Raw genomic sequence first — 18,605 nt, 5'->3', positions numbered from 1 at the left:
AGTTAAACAACACAAACACTTAACACAAGTACTAGCATTTAAAGAAAAAGGGAATGGGGTCATTGCAAAATATTGTAAATGTTGGGACTAGCTGTGTGGTTTTTGTGGGTTTTCTTCCTGGGGCTCAGTTCCAGAGAGGGCAATAAAGGGTAAAACTCATTAGTGTATCATTATCTTTTGTCTGAAGGAAACAATGTGTGGTTTCTGGGCAGCCCACTTGATGTTTGCATTGGCTCTGGAAACATTTCAAACCAACTATATTGTTTGAATGATTCCCCCTCTTGAACATGAAAAGAACCACCATGAAACCACAGAGTTGATGCTAAATTACTAGTGATGGCTGCTCTGGCTCCGAAAGGTTTCAAGATCTCAGTCATTGAAATCGTGGCTCTTCCTTCTAATGAGAAAGATCCTTGCTTTGAGAGACCTCCCATGCAGCTCCTACCTGCCCCCAGCATGATCCAAAGACTTCTGGGAAGCTTGGTTTAGAACCAAGGTCATTGAACTATCTCTAACACTAATTCTCTAGAATTAGAATTCGGCCAAGAATTCCCAGGTCTGATTTGCAAGTTCAAAATTCTGGACAAATCATTGGTGAATAGATTTCATATTGAAAATGCAGTCTATTTTCTCTTTTGCAAAATAAAGCATTCAATGTATATTAGCTATTTTGTTTACTAAGCTTACTCATCTTCCCTGGGGATTACATTATAAATGATGATGGTTTTGTCCTCATTTATAAGGAAATTTTAAAAACACATTTGGAGTAATCAGAAAAGAAGCTTTCGTAGGACTTCCAGGAAGTGTGCCTCTCCAAACAAATGTTGATTTGATTCTCACATTGCAATCTCTTTTCCAGAGCTGAGCAACAAAAACAGTGCTCTTTCCTCTGGTTTATACTATTTCCCCAAGCATGAGAAGTTTCAGATTTTTAATGTCAGAAACCGAAAGAGTCATCATATTAACTAAATCTCGATTCTAAATCTAAATGGTGGGTATTCGTATGATTTCTGGGATCAAGTGCACAACACAATTCAAGGTGTAGTATATTAGAACATGGTGATCAAGCAGGGCAAAGGTGAATCTGGACCCTGGAGCTAGACTGCCTAGGCTCCCGTTCCAGCAACTCCTCCCCAGGTCCCTACCCTGCAAACTTTTACCAAGTTTCAAATGACTTTACATAGTAGTTCCTCAACTACACACTGACTACTGGAGACAGCACACTGCTCAGCAAAATCTCATGACATTCAAGAGAAAAGATTTGAAAGTCTAAAAAATTTGTTTAAAAACAATTAAAAATTGGAAACAATATGATAAGTAGGATCACATACAATGCTTGCAGAATATAGAGGAGTTCTAAGGTATAGACTTACTGCATAATCATCCCTCCTCCCATACCAAGGTAGGTTCAACCACAGGCATCTCAGAGAAACTGAGATCAAAGGGACAGGTACTGAGGAAACAGTAGTTTTTACTAACCACAATCTTTTCTTCACTTTCACCATAAGGGCAAAGTTTCTCGCTTTCCATAAATTATGCCAGCATAACTCTGTACTCTATACCAAGGAGTTACTTTTCACATATAGGTGCCAGTTCTTCTAGTTAATTCAGACTGTGATTGTATTCTGCAATTGTAAGTGTTAAGACAGATGTTGGTGCACAAGCAATAATGGCAGTTGCAAAATATTAAATTCTACCAAACGTTGGAGAGACAGGACTCATGAAATCATTAGTAAAATAGCATTCTAAGTAACATTTTAAAACAAATATGCTTCGCTTTGTTCTTTAAAGGATGCACAAAAATTCTGAAAAAAAATACCCTCCGGTCACATAATGTAAAGAACAATATATTGTATTTTTATTTTCTTTTTCCTCTCTTTCTTTTTTTTTCCTTTATAGCTGCAAACTCTTTCATGATAGAAGGTTAGAATTGAGAACTGTAGCCTGAATTTTTCTGCAGCTGCTATGTATATAGCGTTGTAAGGAAAGGTAACTCTAAGCAGGCACAAGTGGCCGGGGTCCAGGTTTAAAGCCAGTCCTGGCAGAAAAGTCTATGAGGGACCATTTTGAAAATAATCAGCAAAAAAATAAAAATAAAAAAATCAGGGATAAAGTCATGAATAGATAGTCAAGTGCCAGCCAAGCAAACAAGAGCCCTGAGTTCAAATTCCAGTGCTGTAAAAGAATGAGGAAGAGGAGGAAAAAGGAGTGAAAAGCAAAAAATAAAAATAAATAAATAAACTGAAGTTCACAGTTTGATTAAAGAATTCTATCTCATTCAGAAGAATAATGCATCACCCAAAAGAATCACTGTAGGTGCTGGGAATATGGCCTAGTGGTAGAGTGCTTACCTAGCATGCATGAAGCTCTGGGTTTGATGCCTCAGTACCATATAAACAGAAAAAGCCAGAAGTGGCTAGCCTTGAGCACAAGAGGCATAGATAGATAGATAGATAGATAGATAGATAGATAGATAGATAGATAGACAGACAGACAGACAGACAGACAGACAGACAGACAGACAGACAGACAGACAGACAGACAGACAGACAGATAGATAGATAGATAGATAGATAGATAGATAGATAGATAGATAATCACTCTATGACAACATTTCACTGGTTGTGCCCGTACAGTGGAGTTTTTGATCAAAAAAGGCTTTGGATGAAAATGTGTCACTCATGGTTTTCCACTACTCAGCTTCCCTAGTTGGGAGACAAACTGTCAAAGTACATATTGTCTTTCTGAATGCTATGGTGTTTTTATTCCTTGGTGGATTTATTTTGTAAGAGATATTGCTTAATTTGTTTTTTTACAGTGTATTAGTTTTTGTTTTTAATTGGTTATCAAACAGATTCTGGCTCAATGTAAGTTTAATGAATATGATGATGCTCTGCTGCCTTTTCATGTTTCCTGAATTGGGGGCAGGGATAGACTTGTCAGTTTCAAGAGATCATGGTCTAAGTGGCTTTCTTAGAAAGAGATTCCCAGTTGGAAAAAAAAAAGATTGATTTTTTTAGGTATTCAATCAAAAGCTCATACTATATGAACAAATTTGATAGTAATTTTTTAAAGTAATATTTTTGGAAGGCAAAGAATCACTCCTTATATTGCTAGCTATACTTTTCATGTATTAGTTTAACAAAGGTCACTAATGTGTAGAGAGCCATATATACATATATTGAATGGCCTCAGATTGGGCACATAATTCTAGTAATATTAAAAATATAAAATAATTGGTTTTTCCTTTTCTGTTTTCAAAATATTAGCTCCTTGTTAATGTCCCTGTTTGGATTGATTCTGAAATTCCAGCTTGCTCTTAACTTCATTTAGTTTTTTCCCTTTTCATTTCTTTTCCTTTTGTGCTATCTTAATTTTCCAAATCTGAAACAATATTTGGATTGTGAGAGATGAAATCTTCGTTCTCCTTCTATTTCTTTATTTCTCATAGTTGCCCAGCTAATCCTTATTATTTGTTTAGTATATACTGGGAACAGAAAGATTTAGCTGTTCTTATTGATGACTTACTATAGTCACTTCATTTCCATTTTCCATAAAAGGAATGTAAAACAAAATGAAGAGACAATGATTATGAAAGGTCCTTGAATTATTGATTAGAATTTGTTCTATTTATTAATTCCAACTCAATTCCACTGACTTTAGGACACTTTTCCTTGTGTGTGTGCATGAGTTCCAAGGTCATGATTTATTCTTGTCTCTCCATCTCTCCACCCTTACTGTGCCTCTTTTTCTGGCTAACATTTTTGCATGTTCCTTTTTAAATATGTATTATTGTAAAAATACTGTACAGAGGGGTTATAGTTACATGAATAAGGTAATGAGTACATTTCCTATTGAGCATTGTTACCTCCTCCTTTGTTTTTCCCCTACCATCCCTTCCTCCCCACCTCCCCAACTCCTCCCTCCCCACCCAAGTTGTGAAATTTGTTTTCAACATAGTGTCTTCTCTTCAGATCATATAAATATTTCACCTTTTACATGTTCTTTAGGCTCAACCTAATTCTCTTAAAGTTGTTGAGTACATAAATTACATCTCAAGATTTGATATGGGCTTACAGGGCTCATCTAAGCAATTCTCCTTCAAAAATAAGAACCCAAACTGCAGAACACAGTCAGACAAATAATCACCATGATCTTATCTTTTTGTGTTCACAAAACAATTACAACCAAATGAGACTATGAGACACTGCAGAATATATTTTGCTTATAGATGAGCTGCTTTGAGGAACTGGTAGATCATCACTGTTTTTCTTTCCTAGATTATAGATTCATCAATCATGGAAATATTTTTTTCATTTGTTTATACTTAAAGGCTTTATTAAATCATATTTTGTTTTAGTAAGTAAAAAATCTCATTATCAGGGCTGTGTTGGCTTAGAATCTAAAATCTGGTTCAGGATCTCAGACCTTGAATTTCTGAAAAATCTAAAAATATAGGATAAATTATTCTACCAAAATAAACTCATAACAGCCATGGCTTACATCACATTTATTTTTGAATCAGTTCATTCCACCTATGAGTCTCTTGATGTCTTTACTCACCTCTGCTCTTAAATTTTAGAGGCTTTGTATTTTTCTATCTTCAATACTGTTGGCATTCTCTTTCTTTCTCTTGGTTTCTCATTTTGAAACATTTTAAATAGGAAAATCAATAAGGGAAGTAACTGTCCCAAAGGAAGTACACATCTTGTGTTAATTATATGTGTTACAACATTATCTATGTACTAATGAAAGCTTGCCCAGAGCATTTCATATTATTCTGAAATCAGCCAATTATTACTCCTGTTACTGGTCTTTAATGTGTATCTCTGTTACATAGGCATCTTTGTGTGATATATTTTTTAAATGTAGTTGGAAACCTCAGACAACAATTAAAATTTCAAAGCCATCCCTGAAATGAACAGGAAAAGATAGGAAAGGTACCTTACACTAGCTATAATGAAAAGCTACAGTGAAATATAAACTCTTGAATTGCCTTTTCCAGGGAAAAACATGAACAATACTTGTGAGCAGTATCCTATCTTGATCACAATGAACTTGGCTGCTGGCACAAGAAAGACTCTGCTGAGTGCTTTATCTTGGGAAAGAATTTTGGGCACAGTGACAAGAGAGAGGGTAAAGGTCTAATTTTAAATATAATTTTGTAGTGGTGCCACAAAACATGGATAATGTCCAGTAGATTAAATGATTTCAGGGAAGGTCCTCAGAGAAAGTCACCACTGTCAATTCCAATTGAAAGGCACCTTTATATGATGGGTTTCTTTCATAGGAATGTTTGCCCTCCTTCCTTGGAAAACATTGACTTACACACTTGTAACTTCTATCAATTTAGTCTTTAATTTCTTTGGTATTTGCTAAGACCAAACAGCCCACTTGATTGAATAAGATACAAGGCAACGTCATACTTCTAGTTTATTCTTTCATTAGAACCTTTCCAGGCGAGAGTATTTGTGTTGAAACAATGATGCCTTTGAGCTTTTCAAATGAACAAGAGCAACCAATAGAGAAACAAACAAATACGAAGACTTTTTCCTTCTACATGTGTTTTCAAAAGATGTGGCTATGGGGGCTGGGAAGTTGGCTCTGTGGTAGAGCGCTTGTCTTGCATGCCTGAAGCCCTGGGTTCAATTCCTCAGCACCATATAAGAAAAAAGAAGAAAGCCGGAAGTGGTGCTGTGGCTCAAGTGGTAGAGTGCTAGCCTTGAGCTGAAGAGCTGAGGGACAGCACCCAGGTCCAGAGTTCAGGCCCCACGACTGGACCCCCCCCCCAAAAAAAAAAAGATGTAGCTATAACTTAAAAAACAAACAAAACAACAGTATTTGTGTATAGAGGTACCTAGTCCAAAAACTGAAAGTGAAGCATAATGAAAAGATTTTTAGCACTTACTTCAGAATAGTAGCACCCCTTTACTGTCTCTCCCAAATTACTCCCCACTAACCTCTAAATACCCTGAGTAGGTAGATTGATAATATGTAAAGAATACTGTGAATGTTTGGAGAATATATTCAGTAATTTATTAAGTGTATTGGGAAGATCTATTCAACTGGTAATCTTCCCATGTTTTCTCTTTTAAATTTTATTGTAAAGGTGCTATACATAGGGGTTACAGTTTCATTAACCAGGTAATGAGTACACTTCCTTTTGAACAGTGCCACCAATCTCCAATCTTTTTCAATTTGCAGTTGCATGTAGAATTGTATTGAAAAATCTTACATATAGGTGATTTCATTTATCTTAAATATGGATTCCTAGAAGAAAAAATAATTAGATAAAACCCTGTATGTGTTTTTCTTTCTTTTTTAAAATTAAGTAGTTGTATGAAGAAGCTGACATTTTATAAAACAGTTTGTTTCCAAAGAGTATTCATTAAAAGCCATACCACACATACATTCAGCAAGAATGTAATATTCTCAATATCCTATGCTATTATCATTTGTATTTTTGCCAATCCCACAGGTGAAAAATGATGCCTATATTCTTTCAATTTTCCTTCACATGCTAATAGAGTAAGTCACTTTCCTTTGTTTACCATCTACTCTCATCTGTTGTTTTTTTTTTTTACAAAGTATCTGTTTATGACCTCTTCAGAAGAATTTCACATACTATGCTCTTTCACAATGGCATGAATTACAATTTCTTTTTTTTAATAGAGTTCATTGCTATGTCATTTGTTTATGGGATAAAACAGGGAATTTGGAAAAACACAAGTACAAAGGGGATTTAGGAAATGTCACAGCACTTTGGAACTGTGAAGTATTGTGAGTTATGAAAAAATTGTGTTGAGACAACTGGAAAAGCATCTCTAGAATATAACAGTCATAGTACAACTATATAAGCCTATCATGGACATGTTTCAACTTAAAAGGAAAAGGATCACAAAAACCATCAAGTATCTAGTTATAAGGAAGGCCTTCTCCAGTATAACACAAAACAAAGGCTATAAAGATTGAAATATGTTTACTTTTTGATGACCATTTTTGTACCCTGTTTTTCTACCATGGTGCTCAAAACCAGTTCCAAGCTCCAAATAAACATAACAGCAGAGCCTCAGCTCCCTCAACACAAACCTAGAGTAACATCATGATAATGTTGCTGAATGGGACTGAACAGTTAGATTGAGAATAGCTTAGAGTTTTGGGAAGCTCATGAGTTTTGGGGTCAGGCAGGACTAGTTCTTACCTCTTACTCCAGTTACAAAGGACACTATGACCATGAGCACTCATCATTACTCTGAGGTTCACTGTGCACCACTTTCTCAGAAACCTCATCTAAGTCAGATGTCATAATCCTCCTCTAAGTTAGATGTAATAGGACATGTGACATGTCCAGCAGGTGGAGGCTCTAAATCTTTCATACTCATTCTCCACGTCTCTGCTTCCTCTAACATCGAATTCTGGATACGCTTCTTATTTTTCAAGTTCACACTGCGCAGGAAGTGTCATGATTTGTTACCTCAACATTACTTAGCACTACCTCTTTGCTGAATCTCTACTTAGTGATATATTATGGCTGGAATCTTAAATATCTTCCAGGAAACCCGTACTTTGGAAGCATAAAAATGCACCCTATGGCACTACTAACAGGCGGTGGAACCTTTAGGAAGTGGGAACTAGTGGAAAGAAATGAGGCCAGGGGGGACATGATATTGGACATGATATCCCTTTCCCTCATCCTCTCCCTCTCCTTCTCCTTCCCTCCCTGTCTCCCCGCCCCCGCCCCCACCCTGTCTTTTTCTTTGCTTCCAAGCTGCTATGAGGCAAGCAGTATTGCCATATCAAGTGCTCCGAGACAGATGTTCTCCCATAGGACAAAATCATGAGACCAAGTACCTATGGACCGAAACTGTTAGCTAAAATAAACCTGCTTTAACAAAAGCTGATTACCGTAGACATTGGGCACAGTGATGGGAAGCAGACTGACAGGATGTATGGCATGGCACTGTTTGGTTCTTCTCTTCTCTCTGGAGTCCCTCATTTGGAGAGATTACTACCATCAATCTAACATGGTTGTTAAGGGTCTCCTGGCTGTCAACCTAGGCCATGCTGAGTTAACTACAGTGAAGTGATATGGACAGAGCTCTGCCTTGGAAACCTGCAATCATCCTTTGTTCAGTTCTTATTTACTGCCGTTGCGAATTCCCACAAATTCAGTCATTGAAGGCAGAACAGATTGGTTGTCTTAGATGTCAATAGATAGTAAGTCTAAAATAGGGTTACCTAGGCTAAAATCAAATGTCCAACAGTGCTGTGTCCTTTCTGGAGGCTCTAGAAGGAAATTTATTTATTTGCCTTTTCCAGCTTCCAGAGGATGACACATTCTTTAATCTTGATACCCTTTCTCAATCTTCAAAACCAACAACGTTGAATCTCTCTTGCCTTTTTTATAATAGTAATTTTTTGAGGTAGACTTTCCCTATGTAGCTAAGGCTGGCTTTGAACTTGCATCCTGCCTTAGGATCCTGTATGGTAAGATTGCATGTATGCACTAATTTATTTAAAATTTTAATTATAATTATATATGTATATGTATATATATATGTATATATATATATAGCTAGCTAGATACAGTGGAGATTCTTTATAGTCTTATCTCCTGCTGAGCATAGCCAGGAAAGATTATCTTCTAAGAACTAATAAATTCATATTGCACTTACTTGTATTATCCAAGATGATCTCCCAATTTCAAGGCCTTTCATTTCCTCAGACCTGCAAAATCTGTTATTTATCATTTATGGAAACATATTTTCAAATCAAGGGATTAAGGTAAAGTCATCTTTGGAGGAACACATTTTTTTTCCTCCACACCTCTATAACATGATTGTGAACTCAAGTGGTGGACAATTCATTCTGAGACATTAAAAGTCATATTTTATAATTATGCCATGATACAGAACACATTAGCTGGATGGTTTCTAACAATAATTCAGTTGAAATTAAGATCTTTCTTACAAATAGCACCCACATTTAATCTGCTAGTTTCTATAGAAATCAAAGCAACTCAATCCCTACTCTGCCTTTAATCACTAAGCTAGCAAGCATTTAAAGTCATGTTCTCTCTAGCTTGCTCAGTTGTGCAGTCAAGTGGTACAAATGGTGCTGGGTGCAGTTGCTGGCCTCACTGCCATAACCCGGATCAGGTTTCTCCTGCCTCCTTCTCTAACCTGGCTATGGCCCAAGAAGAACTTTGATTTAAATATTCTGTTACTGATCTACCAGGCGCTCTCTAACTCTTGGCTGTCTTTGAGACAATTCCAAATCTCTGTGCTCTGTAGATGTGTCTCTTCATGAGCATCTAATAGAAAGATACACATTGTTCTTCCAGCATTTTTAATATTGAGCTGCAGCAAAAGTTCTTTAATATTTGTCCACCGTAAGAAAAGAGATGTGCAAGTTGACAGGTTAAAAATTGCATTTTAAAGCTACTTTTCTTGGCACATAAAGGGATGCCTAAGTGCACTGGCTGGAGGAAACTTGAGCCTCTAAGATGGGGTCAGATATCTTGTTACCTTTTAACCCATATTCCACTAGCTAAGCAATACTTACTAACTGCACTCCTCAAAGTCCGGGCTAGCAAGATGGCTGGGCAATAAAGGAGAAAAGCAGGAAAGAGATTAAATCCACCTTGGGGAAAGGATAGATTGTCCATGCCACTCAGTTGTATCCATAGCAGGTTGAATAACCCTGTTCAAAATCTACTGGCATTTTTTTCTACCTAATAGTTCAATGTGAAATGTCCATGTATTGTTTTTAATTTTTTATTGTGAAAATACCATACAGAGGGGTTACAATTACAATTACATGAGCAAGATAATGAGTATATTTCTTATCAAGCATTGTTGCCTACTCCTTTGTTTCCCCTTCCTATCCCTTCCCATCTCCCACCCCCCTCAATGTATTTTATTAAAGAAAGGAAAATGCAATCATGATAGGTTTAGACAGATTCAGTTATTTATTAACATATGTCTCTCTATGAAACATGAAACCATTTGTATGAATTGCAAGAAGTCTTTAAAATGTTTCATGAAAACAATTAGAACAATTTAAAATCATTTAAAATATATTGATAATTTTTGAGAAGACAAAATACCTTACTTATTTAAATTCTATTGAAATACCTGTCTGAATGTCAAATTTTACTCCTAAGTATAAATTGACTCTCAAACAATGAGATATCTCATGGGAATTTGAAATTCCTTGGGATAGATTTTTACAATGTGAATTTGTTGAAGTAGTTGTGCAATAATATTATTAATTAGTATATTCTATACTCTAATGACCTTGATTCTCAATAGTCAGACACTCTTTATTCACCCATCCCTAATCCCTAATAGTTAAGAAGCACCATTAGCTCTAAGAAGAAAACTGTCTCTAAATTGAAATGGAAATATTTTTAAATGGAGTATACTTCTTACTCTGTATCAAGCTAAGAATCACACAAAAACTATATTAATTTAAGTAAAGTTCAAATAATTGGTACCAAGCTTATTCTCAGTATGCCTAGTAACTGAGAGAAATCTTCACTTACAAACATATCTTTCTGGCTGGCTTCGTGCAAATCCAAGCATTTTAGCTTCTCAGTTCCAGATTTACCAAGGCCTTGCCAGGGAAATGATAAACAGCCTGCCTGCTGAAGTTTTATGACTTTCTAGCTTCAGAACAGCTCTTTCAATCCAAGTTGAGCTTTGGATTTAGCAGCAAGCTTTTGCCAAAGCCACATCAAGAAGAATCATTTAACCTGAATTATTTTCCATCTCTGTCTCTTCCATCCCCAGGATGGGGCACTTGGGAATTTCTTGAAGGGAGCATTTGATAAATCCCAATGTTCAACAGCCCAAAGTTGCCCACAGGTTTAAAAAAAAGAAACATGATCCAAATCCTTTCAGATTTAGTTTGCTTTATCATCTGACCATTACTAATGATGACAGGACCCTTCCAGCCTTCATACAGTAGATACGTAGAGGTGTCAGGATCTACTAGATTTTCTGATGAAATTGAGAACACGAACAGTGCCGTTGTAATCCATCTTGATTGAGCCTCCTATTGGGTCATTTAAATTGGGTAGAAATTTCATTGTCAAAACTTCCTATGATTATGGCTTAAAGTAGTTTCTTACTATGGTGGTTGCATATTTGTATCAGTGAATTTAGAAAATGACAAGGCATAGAAAGTTAGAACTGGAAAGTAACACAATTTAACAGAATAGCTGAACTGTCCACATTGCTCTTGTTTTTATGGTCCTAGCCATATCCTTGTGGTATGCTTTTCCAGAATAACAATTCATATGAGATGCTAAAGTCCACCAAGAAATGTAAGCATATACCTGACATGCTTACTAGACAGTACGGCAAACAAAGATGTCTCAAATGAACAAGAAAGAAACTACCAGAAATAAGTTAGATCTACTCAAAAATCTTTAGTCACTATATTTCAAAATTATCAGAATGTTACAATAGACATGCTTGATAGCCTTGCTGTATAGCTCAGGCTGGGCTCAGATTCATAATCATAATGTTGGGTTTATAAGTATGTTCAACTATGGACTCAGCTCTGGGCATGTGCCTTTAATAACTTAGAAAAATGGTAGTGGAATATATTAGCTTTATTAGCTTCCCTAAGCTCTCTAAGAATATGTGTTTTATATTGCACTTCCCATGTGATGTCAAAGTAGGCTTAATTCCTCTGAGGTGGTCTGTTTCAGGTTTATTTGCACATACTATAGTCAACAGACATTACCAATGTTGCTGTAATAAGAATAGCTTATTCAGTAAGAAAAATAAAGAGACAACCTTAATTTCAACTGCATGGGGATTTTGTCAGTGTAATATTTGGATATAGATTATCATTAAATGCTAGTTAACATTTTTAGTTCCATTTAGCAAACCAATACCCACTGATAACCTAATTGGACCCTAATTTTCTTAAGGAACCAGAACAGATCAATATCTCCTTAAAATGATTTGTGAATGCTAGTTCTATAAAAGTTTTCTATGGCAAAATAAATTAAGTAAACCAGGGTTGAACAAAGCTGTAGACACCCTTTTCTGGAAGACATAGGTGTGACTAATATGAAATGTGAATCTCTAAAACAGAGTTCAAGTGTGCAGGATTTCTTAAATACACATTGAAACCAGCCAGAGAAGATGATTTCTAAGACTCTTGACTCATTTCTTCTCTAAACTCCCTAGTGATCTTTGGAATATGTGATAAACAAAGGTATTCTCTGGATACTTCTTATACACTGACATCTCTGCATTCCCCTGAAATATATGGGTCTTTTCACGAATACAAAAGATCATAAGGAGATCATTTGTGGCATCTATGAGGAGAATGGTACCTTAAGCTTGTAGAATATAAAACATGCAATTCCATTCTAAATAGTAGTTTCTATCATTAACATACTGATATAGGATAATCCCAAATGAAACCACTCAGGAAATAAAAAATGATCAATGGTACATAAACAATGCCATGATAAACCATTCCAAAGCTCAGCTATTCTTTCTATAGTAGCCATGTATGGAAGACTCTGTTGAATTTTTCTCTTGACTATGAAGGACAAAGGTAGGATGCCATTTGTTGAGTTATGAAGTACTTGTGTGAAATAATAAATTTTGAGCTGAATGGAAAAACACAATGGTACCACAACACTGCCTCTTGCTGACAATCTTACAAAATTTGAAATTTTGATGGACAGCTGGATGTACATGATATTCATGGCTTTATTCCCTCATGTCTCCAATCATGTCTGGTCAGAACTCATTGAGATAAGCACAAGTATTTTTCTTCACAGCATTATTCACCATAGCTAAGATATAGAACCAACCCAGATGCCCCTCAGTAGATGAGTGGATCAAGAAAATGTGGTATATATATATATATACCACATTATATATATATACCACTATACATCTATCTAACTATCTATCTATCTATCTGAATTCTAAGCCTCCATCAGAAAGAATGACACTGCCCCATTTGTTAGGAAATGGAAAGACTTGGAAAAAAAATCATATTAAGTGAAGTAAGCCAGGCCCAAAGAAACATAGGTCCCAAGGTTTCCATTATTTGCAATAACTAGTATACATCTAGGATAATCTTACCAGACAAGCAGAAAAGGTCAAAAGCTATGTACATATGACCATATAAGATGATGTTAAGCCAAATGAATCCCAAAATAGGGACACAAGAGGTTTTATCTTTGTTGCTGTTGTTTTTAATGTGTTTATAATGTACTGTGTGAGTTTTTGTTTCTTTTGTATGTTCTTCCCCCATGGTATAAACCCTTTGTCCACTGTATTTGATTCTGGTTGCCCTGAATCTTGTATATACAAGGGGAAGGGAAAATAACAAAATGCTGAAATAAGGATACAGGTTGACACTATTTTGAAAACGAACTTTACAGCTTCTGGGTTGGGGGGGGGGTGTGCGCGGGGGAGGGAGGAGCTAGGGAGGTGGGGAAGGAAGGGATGATGGTAGGGGGAAAACAAAGGAGGGGGTAACAATGCTCAATAGGAAATGTACTCATAACCTTATTCATGTAACTGTAACCCCTTTGTACAGTATCTTTACTATATATATTTTTTAAAAAACTCATTGTGATAATTATCTTCTTATGAAGGCATGCATAGAATTAGAAAACACCCTTAACCAAGGAAGAATCATTTAGAAACTTCTTTTTGGATTTCCATAAGAGAAAGTAATATTCTCAGCCATATAGTGCTTGTTTTTGTTTTTTATTTTTTTTTCTGGAGCAAACCGACACCTTCATTTTTTATTTTTAGTTGTCCCTATCTCTATTTATAGCGCTAATTTTTCTTTAGGAAAACTTACACAATTGCCTCAAACAAATTGGTAACATAATTATTTTTTTTTAATTTTTCTAGAAGAGTACTTAATAGGGAGAAAGTATTGTAGTTAAAGCTAGACAGAAACTATGACATTACACATGATCAGCACTACATGCCAGGCCTGGAGAACATGTCCGCCTATTCTCAGAGTTTACAATCACTGTAATTTTAATCAGATTTGTATGTAACATTATTTCATAATTTTCCACTGAGTCCTTTTTCCTTTCTTTGGCAAAGAAAAGCTTCTCAGACAAAGGAAACAGAATATTGTAGTTAGTGTGGTTATGTGGCAAGACCACTTCACCCACATGGTATCTGTCTCCTAGCTCACAATTCTGGGTGCTCTTATTTTCCTAAAACCTAATCATCACAGGGGTTTCTTCAGTCCAGACAACTGAAAATAACAGCCAGTGGTAGATCCTTTAGTGTCAGACCTGGATTTTTGCTAACTTCTACAAAGCTACATGACTTGTAACTTAAACAGGGCAGACCAATATTTTCCTATATGAAGAGAGTTTTGAGTTAGTCTCAACTATCTCTTCCATCACGATGAAACTGAGCCTTATACTTAATGAATTTTCTAAGTTAACTAAAGTTATATAACTGATTTTTTGGCGGGGGAGGTCAGTTATGGGGCTTGAACTCTGGGCCTGGGCATTGTCCCTCAGCTCTTCAGCTCAAGGTGAGTGCTCTACTACTTGAGCCACAGTGCCACTTCTGGTTTTCTGAGTGGTTTATTGGATATAAGAGTCTCATGGACTTTCCTGCCCAGGCTGACTTTGAACCGCGATCCTCAGATTTCAGCCTTCTGAGTAGCTAGGATTATAGGCGTGAGCCACTGGCACCTGGCGAAAACTCTCTCTCTCGCTCTCTTTTTTGGTTGGTCGTGGGGCTTGAATTCTGAGCCTGGGCACTGTTCCTCAGCTCTTCAGCTTTACCACTTGAGCCACAGTGCCGCTTCCAGGTTTTTAAAATTTTTATTTTTTATTTTTTTTTTTTGTTTATGTGGTCCTGAGGAATCAAACCCAGGGCCTCATGCATTCAAGGCAAGCATTCTACCACTGAGCCATCTTCCCAGCCCCACTGATTTACATTTTTACCATAATTTTAAACTAAAAGAATAGGAGGTGTGGAGGGAAGGGATGGCAGGGGAAAAACAAAGGAGGAAGTAACAATGCTGGATAGAAAATGTACTCATTACTTTACTCATGTAACTGTAACCCCTCTGTACAGTATTTTTACAATAAAAACATATATATATAAAGAAAAAAAGACTAACCAATTATAAAGCATAATTTAAAGTGATCTGACAGGTCTGAGAAAGGAAAATTGGAAAGGGACATTACTGAAGACTAATTATAAGTGCTATAGTAACCATGTTATGGTAGTGGATCCTTGCAAGAATCATATAAGGCATCAACATCACCATCACCACCACTAACATTATTTTCATAAACATCACTGCTACATAATGCACAAAAAGAAGGAATTCTTAAAGACTGAGCACATATTTAAACATGAGAGAACTTATGAACAGCCAAGGGAGACACAAACCCAGGCTTTCTTGTTCAAAATTATTTTCAAATCTGTAGTTAACTGTCCACAGGATTTTTCTTTGAATTTCATATTGTTTCCCTAAGTATTCTTCAAGTCATTGCTCTTTCCTAAACTTTATTTGTATTCCAAGTAAAGATTATATACAGCAAGATATTTGATATTTATGACCTAGAGAGGATATAGAACACATTCATTGAGGAGATGCAAAAAGTACTACTTATAATATGGTAGGCACTGTGAGATATAAAGTCAGATATACCTATGGTATGGAGAAAAGTGAGGTGAAAGTAGATATTGGGAATAAATCTCAAGAATAAAAGTGGGGAAATGTCTGAAATGGAAGTTCAAGAACCAGTAGAAAATAACGTACTGTGAATAAATTGGGAAGAATTAAAACATATTATCCAAAGCTAACAGGTAAGAGTAAAGATTTGTTAAAAAAAAAAAAAAGTTGCATGTTCTAAGAATCAAGAAGTTTACATAGGGGCTGGGGAGGTGGCCCAGTGGTAGAGCGCTTGCCTTGCATGCATGACGCCCTGGGTTCGATTCCCCAGCACCACATAAGCAAAAGGAAAAAATGCCCGAAGTGGCACTGTGGCTCAAGTGGTAGAGCACTAGCCTTGAGCTGAAGAGCTGAGGGACAGCTCCCAGGCCCAGAGTTCAGGCCCCATGACCGGAAAACCCCCCCTAAAAAAAGAAGTTTACATAGCTGAAATATAAGGTGCACAATAAATTCTTGGACACAAACCTAGAACACTCTGTAAGTGGGAAGCTCTTAGTATATCACACTGAATGTACTGAACTCTACATTAAATGTATAAGGAGTCGGGGCTGGGAAGGTGGCTCAGGGGTAGAGTGCTAGCTTTGCATGCATGAGGCCCTGGGTTCGATTCCTTAGCACCACATAAGCAAAAAGAAAAAAACCGGAAATGGCGCTGTGGCTCAAGTGGTAGAGCGCTAGCCTTGAGCTGAAGAGCTGAGGGACAGCACCCAGGCCCAGAGTTCAGGCCCCACAACCGGACCCCTCCCCCCAAAAATATGTATAAGGAGTCCTCTGAGAATTTCTGACATTACCTAGCTATTAAAAGGCATAGTAATAAGTCATAAACATAGATATAATTATCGGCAAGTAGGTAAAAGAATCTCCTGGTAATCTATTTTGGAATCTACTAGGTTAATTCATAAAATGCATTTAGTTGAGCCTCATGGTGCTAAGAACAAAAATAAGGACAAATCCAAGTGGGTTGATGCAGGATAAGAAACAAAGCAAAGAGGAGGACAGCATGAGCAAAGAGGTGGAGGATAAAATAGAACACCATATAATTATACATATAACAGATCCTGAACCAAGGTCTACACTTCAATGAAGAGGGGCACAGATAGACATATTGATCTTAAGTTGTTCAAAGGTTAATTTCCTTTGACCTTACAGAAAATGTGCAGGAACCAGAGTAAATTTGTAAATTGGTATAAAGCAGGATGAACAATTAAGCCCTCACACTTGAGCAAGTTGACTTTTCTAAAACTGGGAGTAGTAGAGTAATGTTTCTAAGGTTGGGGGAATTGAACAGTATGACTTGGTAATTTAAGAGAAAATGTTGACTGAGGCTGCATGTTCATCTGAGAAGCATTTGTAACTAGGTTCATTAAGGCATGATCTTTGAGTATTGGGGTGAGTTTTACCATAGGCAAATACTGACCCCTTGAGAAAATGAAATTGGACTAGGCAGATGTTTACTAACTTTCAATGGAGGTGAAACACCACTAAATCAAAGCAAGGCAAGCATACTGGGGAGTTAAGTACTAAAGTGAGAAGCCACAAACACAGTAAAGAAGAAAGCACTAAAATAACCATCAACTCATGGAAATTAGATACTTTGATTATAGCAATTTTAGTTATAATATGGGAGACAAATTAAGAACAGATTTATTTTTTCCCTAGAAACGAAAATATACTTCCAAATTGGAAGGTTCTGACTCCTCTCTTCCTTCAATTGTTTTCTTCTTTGCTTTCTTTTAACTTTATATCTAAGATGGAAACTATCTAAATGTATTTAAGCCACCAAGAACAAAGAAAAAAGAGCACACACAAGAAAAGAAAGGGAAGATGTAAAGAAGAAAGGAAAGGAAGAAGTAAAAAAGAAGAATGTAAAACAAAAAGAGAAGCATGAAATGGAAGACAGAAAGAAGATCTGGACAAGATGATCTACCTCAAACTCTAAAGAGCAGAAATAAGGGGGAAAAATAGTTGTATATGTAGATAATTGTAAGGATAAGGAAATGTATGCCTGGGTTGTTTTCCCTGCACTCTGAAGCTTGTCTTCCCAGAGAGAACAGAGAAAGAAAAAAATTGACTCACCTTAGCATGGGCTGAAAGCATGTGTGGTTGACTCAGGAAATGACTAGTGGGGGATGGGGGAAGCAGCTAATGCCTCAAGACATCACAAAGGGAATCAATATCCCTGGTAATCATGAAGCAATAGATGTCAGTAAGTAGAAAGAGGAATCTGTTGAAGGAGGATTTGTTTTAAGATTTCTTGGCCATGTGGATCATAAATTTATTCTTATTGCCTATAAACTAGGATTCAGGAGACCAGGATGCACGTACCCTGCAAATGGAATGGTTCGTTTTGGTTTTGGTTTTTTTTATCCACTTGAGAGTGCCTCTCTTTACCTCCTTATTCACTAATTAAACCTTAGAAATGTCAACCACTTTAAATAAAACTAAAATGAGTTATCTTCTTCAGCTTCAGCAATGCGGAAAAAGATTCACACAGTGGTTTTAACTACCTGTACTTTCAGTAAAGGCCTGGAAAGATTCAACAATCTTGTTCACTAATCTATATGTACCATGTTCATTTCAGCCACTTACAAGACTGGGCAAATATATATATGTATATGTATGTTTATGTATATATGTACATATATACATACATGTGTATATGTGTATATATGCATGTATACAGTGTATGCATGTATACATATGTGTGTAGATATATACAGTATCTATCTGTATATATGTGTGTGCATATATATACATATATATATATATATATATATATACATATATATATATGAGTGCTCGTGTTTCTTTTAAAATGAATGAAAAACTTGGCAACCTGGCTAAAAGCACTTTGAAACAGCTCTTAAATGAATAATTTTAGATATTACATTGTAAAA

The 18,605-nt window shown here is 36.3% G+C and overlaps 1 protein-coding gene across 2 annotated transcripts in view; it reads right to left on the bottom strand.

The window, feature by feature from the left end:
- The window catches only part of Grem2 (gremlin 2, DAN family BMP antagonist), a 93,359-nt gene that overhangs the window by 15,578 nt on the left and 59,176 nt on the right, over positions 1 to 18,605 (bottom strand). Inside the window, exon 1 of one of the 2 annotated variants that reach the window (XM_042674548.1) lies at positions 8,676 to 8,737. The exons of the other annotated variant lie outside the window; for it this stretch is intronic. The gene's annotated coding sequence lies outside the window, so the exon portion shown is untranslated. Of the gene's footprint in view, positions 1 to 8,675; positions 8,738 to 18,605 lie in introns of those variants that run through there. 2 annotated transcript variants of the gene reach the window in all.

This window comes from Dipodomys spectabilis, unplaced genomic scaffold (assembly GCF_019054845.1).
Source record: "Dipodomys spectabilis isolate Male_0828 unplaced genomic scaffold, ASM1905484v1 ptg000019l, whole genome shotgun sequence".
NCBI classification, from domain to species: domain Eukaryota; kingdom Metazoa; phylum Chordata; class Mammalia; order Rodentia; family Heteromyidae; genus Dipodomys; species Dipodomys spectabilis.
The sequence above is the reverse complement of the archived record's forward strand: the minus strand, read 5'-3'. Positions and strand labels throughout refer to the sequence as shown.